Below are 12215 nucleotides of genomic sequence, written 5' to 3'. Positions count from 1 at the left end.
TTAGAGGATCTGCCATGGCAGAAGATGGAACAGTAAATCTCTCACAGGCACTGGGTCTGCTTTAAGCTCCCAGACCACACCCAAAAGGCCACTGATGGAACCCAGAATGTAGCCATGTCTTGATCGTTTTGGACTCTCTCAACATTCAGGAAACTGGGGACTCCCCCCGGGACTCAGGGAAGTTGCTTTGTCTAAGGTGCTGACAGACAGGTGGGTTCTACTTAGCCCAAGTATCACTAGCGTCCCTGCCAGAGAAAAGAGTAATTCCACAAAATGCTCTGAATCCTAGCAGGATCTGCGTTCCTGCAAGGCTCTCCCGTTTTCTGCTAGATGGCTCTTCACCTTAGTCATGTTCAGTCCCCCACTAGTTAAATGGGTCAAGGGGATCCATCACCTCTAAGGCCCTTTCCAGGTCTGTAGGGCAGCAGTTCTAAATAAATACTCTCCCTGCACCAGAGCCTCTATGGGGTTCACTATGGGAGATCCTGGAGGTCCAACCCACTGGGACTCAAATCCTAGCTCCTCCCATACAAGCTCTAGAAGCCTTAAGCAAGTTATTGAACCCCTCTGAATTCATTTACTCATCTCAATAAAAAAAGAAAGAAGAAAGAAGAAAGAAAGAAAGAAAGAAAGAAAGAAAGAAAGAAAGAAAGAAAGACTTTGCAGGAAAGGAGGCTCACCTGGTTTCTACTCCAGCTGAACCTTCTGGGTGCCTTCTGGGGTCCCAAGTGGCCCTATGTTTCCAAACCCAGTGGGCACGCCTTCATCCTTATTTTTCCTTTTTTGCAATATCTGATGGTGTCCCTTCCATCCTCCTCCCATCCTTGAAGCTCCTCTCTCCCCTTCTTTGAACCCAACCTCTCCTGCTTTTCTTTTTCCCCAGTCCACACTTCTCATTCTCCTTTCTGGGATTTTCTTCTCCTGCCACGCTTCATTTATTACTTTTTTTTTAAATTTTTTCTTATTTTTGAGAGAGAGAGAGAGCATGAGTGGGGGAGGAGCAGAGAGAGAGGGAGACACAGAATCGGAAGTCGGTTCCAGGCTTGGCGCTTGTCAGCACAGTGCCCGACTCAGGCTCCAACTCAGGGACCACGAGATCATGACCTGAGCTGAAGCTGGACGTTCAACCGGCTGAGCCACCCAGGTACCCCTCTCCTGACACGCTTTAAATACCAATGTTTTTAAGCAGGTAAAATAATGCTCTACCTCACTCACGATAAGAGGAATGCAAATTAAAACAATAAGAGATCGTTTTTCACCCATCAGATTAGCAAAACATAAAGAGTTTGGCAACAGTTTGTGGGCAATGATGTAGGGAAACAGGCACTCTTGCACATTGTAGAGTGCGATTGGTAAAAACCCCTTTGGAGTGCAGTTTGGCATCATCAAAATTTGAAATGCATAGGAGGGTTTAATCCAGCAATTCCATTTATAAGAATTTGTAGTCGAGAGAAAATCTACCAGACATCTACCCAATGCCCATTCTCTCCTTCTTTATGACAGAACCTGATTTTGTTGGCAGAGCGATGGGCCAAACTAAAAGATATGTCCCAGCCTCCCTTGAGACAGAGATGGTTGCTTGACACAGGTCTGACCAATGAGATGTAAGAAAAAAGAAAAATGTTTGGAAGGCTTCTAGAAAAGTCCCTTAGGGGCACCTGGGTGGCTCAGTCGGTTGAGCATCCGACTTCAGCTCAGGTCATGATCTCATGGTTCATGAGTGCGAGCCCCACATCGGGCTCTGTGCTGACAGGTCAGAGTCTGGAGCCTGCTTCGGATTCTGTGCGTGCGTGTGTGTGTGTGTGTGTGTGTGTGTGTGTCTGCCTCTCCCCCACTTGCTCGTTCTCTCTCTCTCTCTCAAAAACAAACATTAAAAAAGAAAGAAAATTCCTTTAAAAGGATAACAGACTTTGCTGACAATGTACCTTCTCCCCTTTGTTGTCTTCTCTCCTGCCTCCTGCCTGGAAAGAGGATGTGATGGCTGGATCTGGAGCAGCCACCTTGTAACCACAGGAAAAGAGTATGAGGACTTTGCTGTGATATCATTGTGCCACTAAACTAATGCCAGCATTTGCCTACCCCAGATTTCTCACGACATAAGAAAAAAATATGTCCTTACTTTGTCTAAATCTCTGTTGAGTTTTTTCTTACATGCAGCCAAAACTAATCCCTAAGTGATGTATGTACAAGGATATTCTTGCTGTATTGTTTATGTAGCAAAAGCCTCAAAACACACTGAATTCCCACTTATAAGGAACTGGCTAATTAAATTATGGGACCTGCATGTGGTGGAGTATTATGCAGCTATATAAAAGAATGAGATAAATTTTTATCGTTACTAATAAGGGATAATTGTCAAGATATTTATTTATTTTAAGTTTTAAAAGAAAGAAAGTAAATATAATGCACTAACATTTATATAAAACTGCTTTATAGGCTTAGAACATTTCCAGAATACAGGAGAAACTCACGTATCTCTGGAGAAGGGGTCTGGGTTGTGAGGGATCAGGAACAAGAGGAGAACTCGCCATTCACTGTATACCCTCTTGTGCCGTTTGAATGTTCACTGTGTGCATATTTTATCTCCCCAAAAAGTTCATGAGAATTGTATTACTTTATCGGACAGAGAGAGGTAAGAGGGAAAGCCAATTATTTCCATGACTCATTCTTTTCATTGAATGACCCCCCAGCCCATGGCCTCAACCACCACATGTATAATAATAGACCCAAACCTGAATTATGCAGTTCTGAGCCTTCAGATGAATGCCACACTTACTTACTGGACCACCCTCTGGGCGTCACCACCCGGAGGCCCTGTGGACACCCAAATGTAGCAGGTCCACACCTGCAATGCTGGTCTTCCACCTGTGTTCTCGGTAAAGTGGCCAACGATACCCATTCGGTGGCCCTGCCATCTGGGAAAGGAGGGAATCACTTCAAGTCCTGCTTTCCACCCTCTGTCTCGAACCTCCCTCCTCTCCCATCTGGTTCCGTTGGTCTCCCTAGAGATGCCGCACTAGTTGAAACCTTCCAAAAGCACAGGCAGAAGCCCCAACCCGCTGCTTTGCCCCTCTTTGCGTGCCCACCCTCTTCACTTCTTGTTCACTGTCTTCCCTCCTGGACTGGCATTCCCATGAAAAGAGGGACCACTTCTGTGTCTTCCACCGCTAAATTCCTCGTATTGATAGCGGGCTCTGAGGGCAGGGGTTGCACACCGATCGCCTGAGCTAAAAGCTGTGGCCAGCCTCTCACCCTGCTCTTCCAGTCCTGTCCCATCCATCCGTCTTTCCCGCCAGCCCCCAAACCGTCCACTTCTCTCCATCCCCGAAGCAACTGCCCTAATCCGGAACTTTCCGCTTTTCCAAATGATGCCCACACCCCTTCACAGGACTCCCTACTTGGCCCCTCTGACACGAATGTCGGAATGGATTATGCAAAATGGCAATCTTGTCATGTCACCCACCGATAAATAATCATAATAAATAAATAAATGTCGCAAAGCCAACCTCTACCTTACACCTTTGAGACTGTCTCAGAGCCTTGGCCTCAATCACATGGAACCATTAATACTTTTTCAAAAATGGCAGTGCTTCAGATCTCCATGCCTGCCCACATATTCCTTCCTCCACGTGGAACACCGCCACTGTTTCCCATCACCACTCTTTAGTTTTCCTGTTACTTCAATCTTTCAAACTCAGCTCAAAGGTTACCTCCTCCAGGAAGCCATCCATGACTACCCAGCTTGACAGAAGGTTCCTCCCATCAGGACTGTGAGCTCTTGAGGGAGGGGCCGTGTCTCATTTGATTCATACCTTTGGTGCCCAAAAAAGTGTCTAATATAGGGAAAGCGCTCGATAAGTGTTTGTTGAATGATCAAATAAATAAATCAGTGAATGAATAAATGGATTTTGCTACAATAAAATGAGGCATGTATAAATTACCTGATACCATGCCTCGTCCGTAGCTGCCCAGAAAATTTACTTTCATTCCTTCCTTGCACTCTCCTGTCACTCAATTTTCCCTGGTCTTCCCAGCCCACGGGTGCCAGTGGAGTCCCCTTGACAGGCAGGACATGCTTGGCCCCACCTCCCACCTTGCCTGTTCCAAAGATTCTTTTTTTTTTTTAATGTTTGTTTATTTTTGAGAGGGGAGGGAGGGGGAAAGACAGAGAGAGAGAGAGAGGGAGACACAGAATCTGAAGCAGGCTCCAGGCTCCGAGCTGTCAGCACAGAGCCTGTTGTGGGGCTCGAACCCACAAACCATGAGATCATGACCTGAGCCAAAGTCCGATGCTTTACCAACTGAGCCACCCAGGCACCCCACCTGTTCCGTGATCCTGAAAGACCCCAAAGGGTCTTGGAAACTTACCCATCAGCTACCTTTCCCGCATCACACCTGCCGTGTGTGTCCTCCTTTGCCCCAGCCCCACCTCCCGGATCCATGCAGCCAGTCCCCAGGGTTCAGAGGACAGTGCCGCTGGTCCCGTGCAGGGTGCTGTGTCCACGCTCCTTCGTTTATACTCACGGCCCCTCACTCCACCAGGTTCAGCTAGTAAGAGGTCCTCAGACCTCCCTGCCCTCTCCCCGCTGACGTTCCTGCTCCCCGGAGTAGGTTCCTGCCTCTCACACCCACTGGGGGGCTGGCTTCCTTATCACCCCTCGCCCTCCCCTGCGGGGTGGTCCACTCTGTCTTCTCCAGATTCCAGGGTCCAGGGGCCTCTCGGGAGTCCGCGCTTGCTTCCCCGCCTGGCCTCACTGCCCACCCTGGCTTCACAGCTGGGAGCTGGATCTCTACAGCCGCCAGGAGGCCAGAACGGACATAGTTTATTCCCATCACTGCTTCCCTCTAAATCTGAACCGTGACCAAGAGTTTAAAAAAAAAAACACACAAAAAAAAAACAACAAGAGAGAGATGAAAACCCACAGGAACAGGACGTCCTTTTCAGTTGCCTCCCCAATTCTGTCAGGGGCTTAGTCCAAAAGAGGCTTTAATTGGTCAAACTATGTGTTTTTCACCGAAAGAAAATGCCATAAGTGAAATAAGATTCACATTTGGCACGGGGGTGGGGGGACAGGGAGAGAGGGACCTCCTCTTTGTCAGGCCCTTCAAAAGGAAATCGGGGCAGGGTGGGGAGGACCCAGAGCCCCCCACAATCCCCAGGGGCAAGGACTCGTCCCCAGGGACACCCTGGAGTCTGTGTCCTGCATCGGGCCACAGGGGCCGGCACGGTCTTCCCTCACTTCCCGGCTGGGCGCCCAGCACCGACCTCACACCAGCTGCCTGCTCCCTGAGCGTGTGGGAGGGGTGGGGGCTGCAGCCTGGGAGCATGTGGCCCTCAAGCGGAAGAGGCCATGAGGGAGCTGCCAGCCCCCAGGCAGATGAGGCACCAAAGGCCTGTGCAGAGCGCAGGGACAGGAACCTCTCCTCCGTCTACATCTGCTCCCTCCTCCCATGTCCACTCGACAGCATCCCATTCAGAGAATCTCGTGAGGTCCCCGCAAGACAGGGAAGAGGCTCCTGTCTACTGGGAGACAAGCGTTAGATACAAGATATGTCAAAATGACAAAAAAAGCAGTCACCTCACGGCAAGTCACAAACTCGCGGCGCGCTCCTTCTGGTGAGTGTCAGGAGCTCCCAGATAAACTCACCATCTCACCCAAACCTGCCCCCAACAGAGTCTGGACTTCCATTAGAGCTCTATTTTTGCCACCTTGAGATCTGAAAAACCTGGGGGAAGGGCATATCAGTTCCCTGAGAAGAGTAGGGATTGATCACAAAGACACAGGAAGTCCGCTGTGTGTGTGTGTGTGTGTGAGAGAGAGAGAGAGAGAGAGAGAGACAGAGAGAGAGAGACAGAGAGAGATGACAGGGACAGGAAGAGGGGGAGAGGAGGAGGAAGGAGAGCTCCAAAGAATTAGAAAAGAGGGGCTGGGGCCACAGCCAATCAACCCAGCTTCCCAGGTCTCAGCTGCCCAGGATCAAGGTGAAACTGAGCAGTCAAGAATGCCTTCCCGGGGTGGACCAGGGTCACTCTTGACCCCCTCACTCACAGCAGGTCTTAGGCCAGTGGGTTGCCTTCTATTGTCAAGGTCACCTTCCCCAGCTGAAAACCGACTAGAAGGTCTCCACATGGGTTAGGGAGAAAGAAGGAGATACCTTCAGCAAAGGGACTGGCACCTCAAAGGGAACGTCAACAGGAAGCAAATGCCTCAGGTTGTCAGCGCGGGCCAAGGCAAGAGGGAACAGTGTCCCAAGAAGGCCCCGACAAAAACAAATGCATTTTACCCGAGAAGAGAGAGGACCTCAGAGGTGTTCTCTGGTAGGCATTTTGTTACATCCATGAGCAAAGACAGTTGGATCTTGGAAAGGGGAAGGTGGGGCAGGGAGTTCCGCTGGGGTAGAGGAGGATGGAGATAACGGACCAGGGGAAAGGAGAAGCCAGCAAGATGAAGGCAGGAGGAGTGAGTGGGGGGGAGGGGGAGCAGAAATGTGCCAGAGGCCAATGGGAGCTGTTAGAAAGGTTTGCATGGTAGAACTGGGAGCCTAGCAGGAACCCTGCAGGCCACGTATGCTCACCTCACAGCTATGCCTGGCACCAGGCCTAGGAGATAATCAGGCAAAGTGTCCTGCAGACTGGTCCTAGGACTAGCTCAGACCTCATCAGGGCCTGCCTCAGCCTGACGTCCAATGCCCCGATGTTTGTTTTCCGCTGCAGAACCTGATTCCCCGAATCCTAACTAGCCCTACCACCCAAGCTGATATTCTGAACAGCCCTCACCCAGCTTCTTGCTATAGAAGCCCCGCCAGGCAGCTTCTCTCCCTTATCTCTTATCCCCGCCAACATAGAAAGAACCCCGGACAGGAATCCAGGTCTGGTCAGGACAGGGGATAAGCTGTCACCCACGTCTGGGCCTCTATGTCCTCCGTGAGGAAAATGGGAGCCATAACATCAGCCCTGCCTGTGTCACAGGGCGCTTCAGGATGGAACGAGGTAAATGCACGGGAAAGCTCTTTGGAAACTTTCAAATGTTGTGGAGGTTTATTATGATTATTATTCATGTCTGATTTTGCCGCCTCCGTGGAGCCCCAGCTCCACTTTGTGCCTATGCGATGCCAAAACAACCAGTCAAATCCATCAAAAAGTCACTCAATTGAGTGGGAAAAAATGCAGGCGGCTCTGTTGCGTGCTATCAGAAAATAAAGCCACCAGCATATCACTGGTGTTTTTGGGAACGTGCAGTGGGTTGTTCTAGGCACTGGTTTTGAGTTTTTCTAAGGCTTTCACCTCCTGTGAACCAAAAAAAAAAAAAAAAAAATGACGATGGAAAAAATCAAGGCCCTCAATTGTTTCCCAGGAGTGAGGATGGCTGGATGGCTTCAAGACGCCAGGCTTAGGGGAGGTTGGAGGGGGGGGGGGGAGACAAAAATTCCTGCAGGGGAGGGACCATTGTCACTCTTGAACCCCTCCCTCACCCACAGCAGGTCTTAGGCCAGTGGGTCATCTTTGGTTGGCAAAAAGTCCCCTTCTCCAGCTGAGAAGCGACTTGGGTAAGTCCCCACATGGGTCAGGGAGAAAGAAGGAGATACCTGGATGGTTAGCCAAACCAGCAAAGGCTGTAAAAGCCCTGGCCCTGACCACAGGGGCTGGCACCCGGGAGATAGAGACCAAGAGAAGGAGGGGTTGACATCTGGGGGTAGAGAAAATTGTGAGATAAAAAGATGCTTTTAAATCAGAAATGTCCCTAGAGGGCTGCTTTAGAGTGGCAAGTAACTCAAGCCAGTTAGTTTCTCTCCATGTGAGCAGTTCCATAAGCATTTTGCTGGGAGAAAAGATGGAATCCAGTTTTTAAGAAGCGGCTTAGCTATCATCCATGAGTTTTATTTATGCAGGCCTTTCCAGCACACCATTCTCATCCGAAGGCATCTGCCTCTGAAATGAAGTCTCTGGATGGAATGGGAACATATATGAGTGAAAAACCAAGTCGCATCCTGGATTTAATTCTATCAGTTAACAAGTCTTTCCCAAGCAGCTGAGGACTCCCAATCCCTGGCTAGAGGCCAGTGGGGGCGGGGGAGGGGAATGAGAGAAGGGCGTCAGGGAGAATGAGACCCACAGGATATGAGAAGGGCCATACCATGGGGTCGCAGGAGTTCAGAGGCATGTATAGGCTAGAGCTGTCCCCACCAACAAAGTAGGTCTTGAGATAATATCTGGGAAAGAGACTTTGTTCAACATTAAGTTGTTTGTCCAAATATGTATTTTGATAATTATTAGCATGTGTTTGAAATAGCACTTGAAAGGTGATTAATGTAGTAGACACCATCGGGGTTCCACCTGTATCCCTTGGCAACCACCCATTCCCATAACCCACCAGAATGGGCAACTCTCTCCCTGGGGGTTCCCTTGGGCTGCTGGAGCATGAGTAGGGCGCTGGCTACAACTGACAGCAAATTAGCCCCACCCCCAGAAGCTACACCAATGACTGATGGGAATGGGTGTATAGATACCTCACCTCCCTCACCCCACAGATGGGATAACTCTGAAGTTCTTGAACTTCACAGTCTCCTAGACCTCAGATTTCTCCCAGATTTAATCCCCAGAGGGATTAGGCCCCAGTTGCCTCCAATGGCAGCTAGCCTGATAACTCATGTTTACTGGCTGCCTTCCTTCCTCTGCCTCATTCCCCAGCTCCTCAACAAGTGCTTCCTGGGATCACCTCCCCAATAAACTATTTGTACATGAATCCTTATCCTTGAGTCTACTTCTTGGGCAACCCTAACTGAAATTATACATGTATTTTTATCACCCTTTCAAGCTTAATTTTGTATCTTTTATCCTATTTAATCCTCCAGCAGCCTAAGAAAGTGGAATTATTTTTTACATGATGGACTGAGACCCCGAAAATTAAGATAACCAGCTGAAGACCACATAATCAGTAACTGACACATCTTGGTCTATGTTTAATATCTGATATGCTGACTCCTGCCCTGGTACTCCCTCCATCACACCCCACTGCCCCAGTCATTCCCATCTCTAAATAAACTCTGCATGGGGTGCCAGGATGGCTCAGTTGGTTGAGCATCTGACTCTTGATTTCAGCTCAAGGCATGATCCCAGAGTTGTGGGATTGAGCCTCACATTGGGCTCCACACTGAGCGTGGAGTCTACCTAAGATTCTCTCTCCCTCCCCCTCTGCCCCTCCCCCATTCACACTCTATAGCTAGCTAGCCAGCTAGATGATAAATAATAATGTAACCCCAGAGTTCATGTGGACAGTGTCCTTACAAGAGGGGTATGTAGAATGATACATTTTCTCAGACTTTACATATCTAGGCTATAAATAATATATTCCTGCTACCTTTACCTATGAATAACACCTTAATGGAGCCAAGAACTCTTGGGTAGCAATCCTAGAACTCTGCAGATAAATAATTCCCAAAGTACTGTAGTGGCAATTACCTATGGATATTAACAGAGGCATAACATTTGTTATTGGGAAACGTGGATAAACGAGGAGAAACCTTTTTTTTTTTTTTTTTTCCAAATTAATGGGCTTTCTAAATTTCAAAAGTATTGCTCCATCGCAGTCCCCAAGCGTGTGTCTGTCTTCCAGAGCACAGCCATCATAGTCTCCCAAGACAATGATGGACATAACATCTGCTTAAGATATGATTTTGTAGCATTTACCCCACTTTCTTTATCAGCGAGAATTCTGAGTCCAGACTGAATTACTTTTCTCAATATACCTGAAGTATTAAATCTTCACCAGGATGCACTGAAATGTCAGATTCTTTGTTATTCTGTTATTGAAACACAGTTCAGCTTTTATTTTTACTGTAATTTTCTCACTTTATTTAAATTTTTATGGAAATTGTTTTCCAACACTACCTATCTATAAGAAAATTATTCAATAATTAGAATATTTGATTTTATATCCCAGAGCCTCCGTTTCCCCCAAGAATCTCCAGCTTTCCTTTCTTTTTTTTAGTCTCCTCAGAAAGCTATGTATGATTTTCTTGTATGAAAATATTTACAGATACACTTTTGAAAGTGTCTCTGTTGGATAAATAAAGATGCATTCTGTATTTAGTGTAGCTATATTTTATTGGCCTGGGTGATACTGTCTAATCGTCATTCTTTTTTTTTTAACATTTTTATTTATTTTTTTGAGAGACAGAGACAGACAGAGCACGAGTGGGGGAGGGGCAGAGAGAGAGGGAGACACAGAGTCCGAAGCAGGCTCCAGGCTCCGAGGTGTCAGCACAGAGCCTGCCGTGGGGCTCGAACCCACAAACTGTGCGATCATGACCTGAGCTGAAGTCAGATGCTCAACCGACTGAGCCACCCAGGCGCCCCAGTCTAATCATAATTCGTAATAATAGTGAAAGAAATGAGGAGATAGATGACCTCTGATAGCAAAATTCTCACATTTTTTTTTCTACCACCACGTGGAAAATATTTTCTCTTGCATATGTGTACCTTATTATTTAGGGTTGTGCAGTTCAGGTCTTTTGATGTTCATCAATCATTTCTGGTCTCAGGAAAGTATCCTTTCATGCCTTTAATTCTTCTGCTCCATTTTTGTGGTGGGCTCCATGCTTTCTCTTCAGGGTTGTCATCTTCTCTCTTATCAATGTCATCTCTTGACCTGTTGCATGGCGTTCTAGACTTTCTTAAGTTTGCCTGAACCATCACTAATTTTATTTTCTGCAATGTCATTTACATTTTATGCTATTGAGTTTTCATCTTGTTTGAACAAATAATGCCGGCTTGGGATGGAAAATAGGAAAGGCGAAAAAGTAAATCTCCCTTCCAACCATGCCCCTCAGGCATTTCTCTCCACAAAGGTAAGCACTGTTACCAGTTTCACAGAATCCTTTTAGGAATAATCTATATACAAGTATACACAAACACACACACACACACACACCATCTGCATATCTATCTCTTAATATGTTTTTAGTGACAAATCCCTATACTGTTGGGAATGGTCGTATGTCTTGACAAATAAGTACATTTCCCAACCTCTTCAAGCCTCACGTTGTCAGTTATGACATTTATGGGTGCAATAAAAGAAGATAAAAAGGTGGATCGCCAAACTCAAAGTAGCATATGAGGAAGCTACTTGTTTGCCATGACAAAATGGCAGCTTCCAGGCTGGTCAACAAGAATCCAGATTCCTTCCATCTTTTTGTTCTTCCAGGCTCCCACATATCAGCGTGTTAATCTGAGTCTTCATGGTCCCAGGATGGCTGCAGGAGTTCCAAACATTGTACCAGAAACAATGATTTCTAGAAGCAGAAGAGTGGTTATTTTTCCTTGTGTCTTTTATAAAGAATGAGAAGATAATTCCCAGAGGATTCCAGAAGTCATCCTCTTTGCTCCCATCTGACAGAATGTCATCATTCGGCCTAATGCTTAAACCAAACATTGCTTATAAAAACAGGATTTCCAGGAGGCACCTGGGTGCCTCAGTTGGTTGAGAATGCGACCCTCAACTTCGGTTCCGGTCATGATCCCAGGGTCATGCCCCGCATTGGGCTCCGTGCTGAGCATGGTGCCTGCTTAAGATTCTCTCTCTCCCCCCGCCCCTCTCCCCTGCTCATGCATTCTCTGTCTCTCAAAATAAAAATTAAAAAATAAATAAATAAAAGTAATTTAAAAGTAAAACAGGATCTGGGAATGCAAGCTGGTGCAGCCACTCTGGAAAACAGTATGGAGGTTCTTCAAAAAAACTAAAACTAGAACTACCCTACGACCCAGCAATTGCACTACCAGGCATTTATGCAAGTGATACAGGTGTGCTGTTTCAAAGGGACACATGCACCCCCATGTTTATAGCGGCACTATCGACAATAGCCAAAGTATGGAAAGAGCCCAAATGTCCATCAATGGATGAATGGATAAAGAAGATGTGGTATATATATACAATGGAGTATTACTCAGCAATCAAAAAGAATGAAATCTTGCCATTTGCAACGACATGGATGGAACTGGAGGGTATTATGCTAAGCAAATTAGTCAGTCAGAGAAAGACAAAAATCATATGACTTCACTCATATGAGGACTTTAAAGCACAGAACAGATGAACATAAGGGAAGGGAAGCAAAAATAATATAAAAACAGGGAGGGGGACAAAACAGAAGAGACTCATAAATCTGGAGAACAAACTGAAGGTTACGGGAGGGGTTGTGGGAGCGGGGATGGGCTACAT

The 12215-nt window shown here is 47.0% G+C and overlaps 1 long non-coding RNA gene across 5 annotated transcripts in view; it reads right to left on the bottom strand.

Moving 5' to 3' along the window:
• Positions 1–12215, bottom strand: part of LOC106980159 (uncharacterized) — a 42413-nt gene that overhangs the window by 17021 nt on the left and 13177 nt on the right. For 2 of the 5 annotated variants that reach the window (XR_008289192.1, XR_008289196.1), the window contains one exon: positions 7651–11292. The exons of the other annotated variants lie outside the window; for them this stretch is intronic. This is a non-coding gene — a long non-coding RNA (uncharacterized LOC106980159). Of the gene's footprint in view, positions 1–7650; positions 11293–12215 lie in introns of those variants that run through there. 5 annotated transcript variants of the gene reach the window in all.

Source organism: Acinonyx jubatus, chromosome A3 (genome assembly GCF_027475565.1).
Source record: "Acinonyx jubatus isolate Ajub_Pintada_27869175 chromosome A3, VMU_Ajub_asm_v1.0, whole genome shotgun sequence".
Taxonomy (NCBI): Eukaryota; Metazoa; Chordata; class Mammalia; order Carnivora; family Felidae; genus Acinonyx; species Acinonyx jubatus.
The sequence above is the reverse complement of the archived record's forward strand: the minus strand, read 5'-3'. Positions and strand labels throughout refer to the sequence as shown.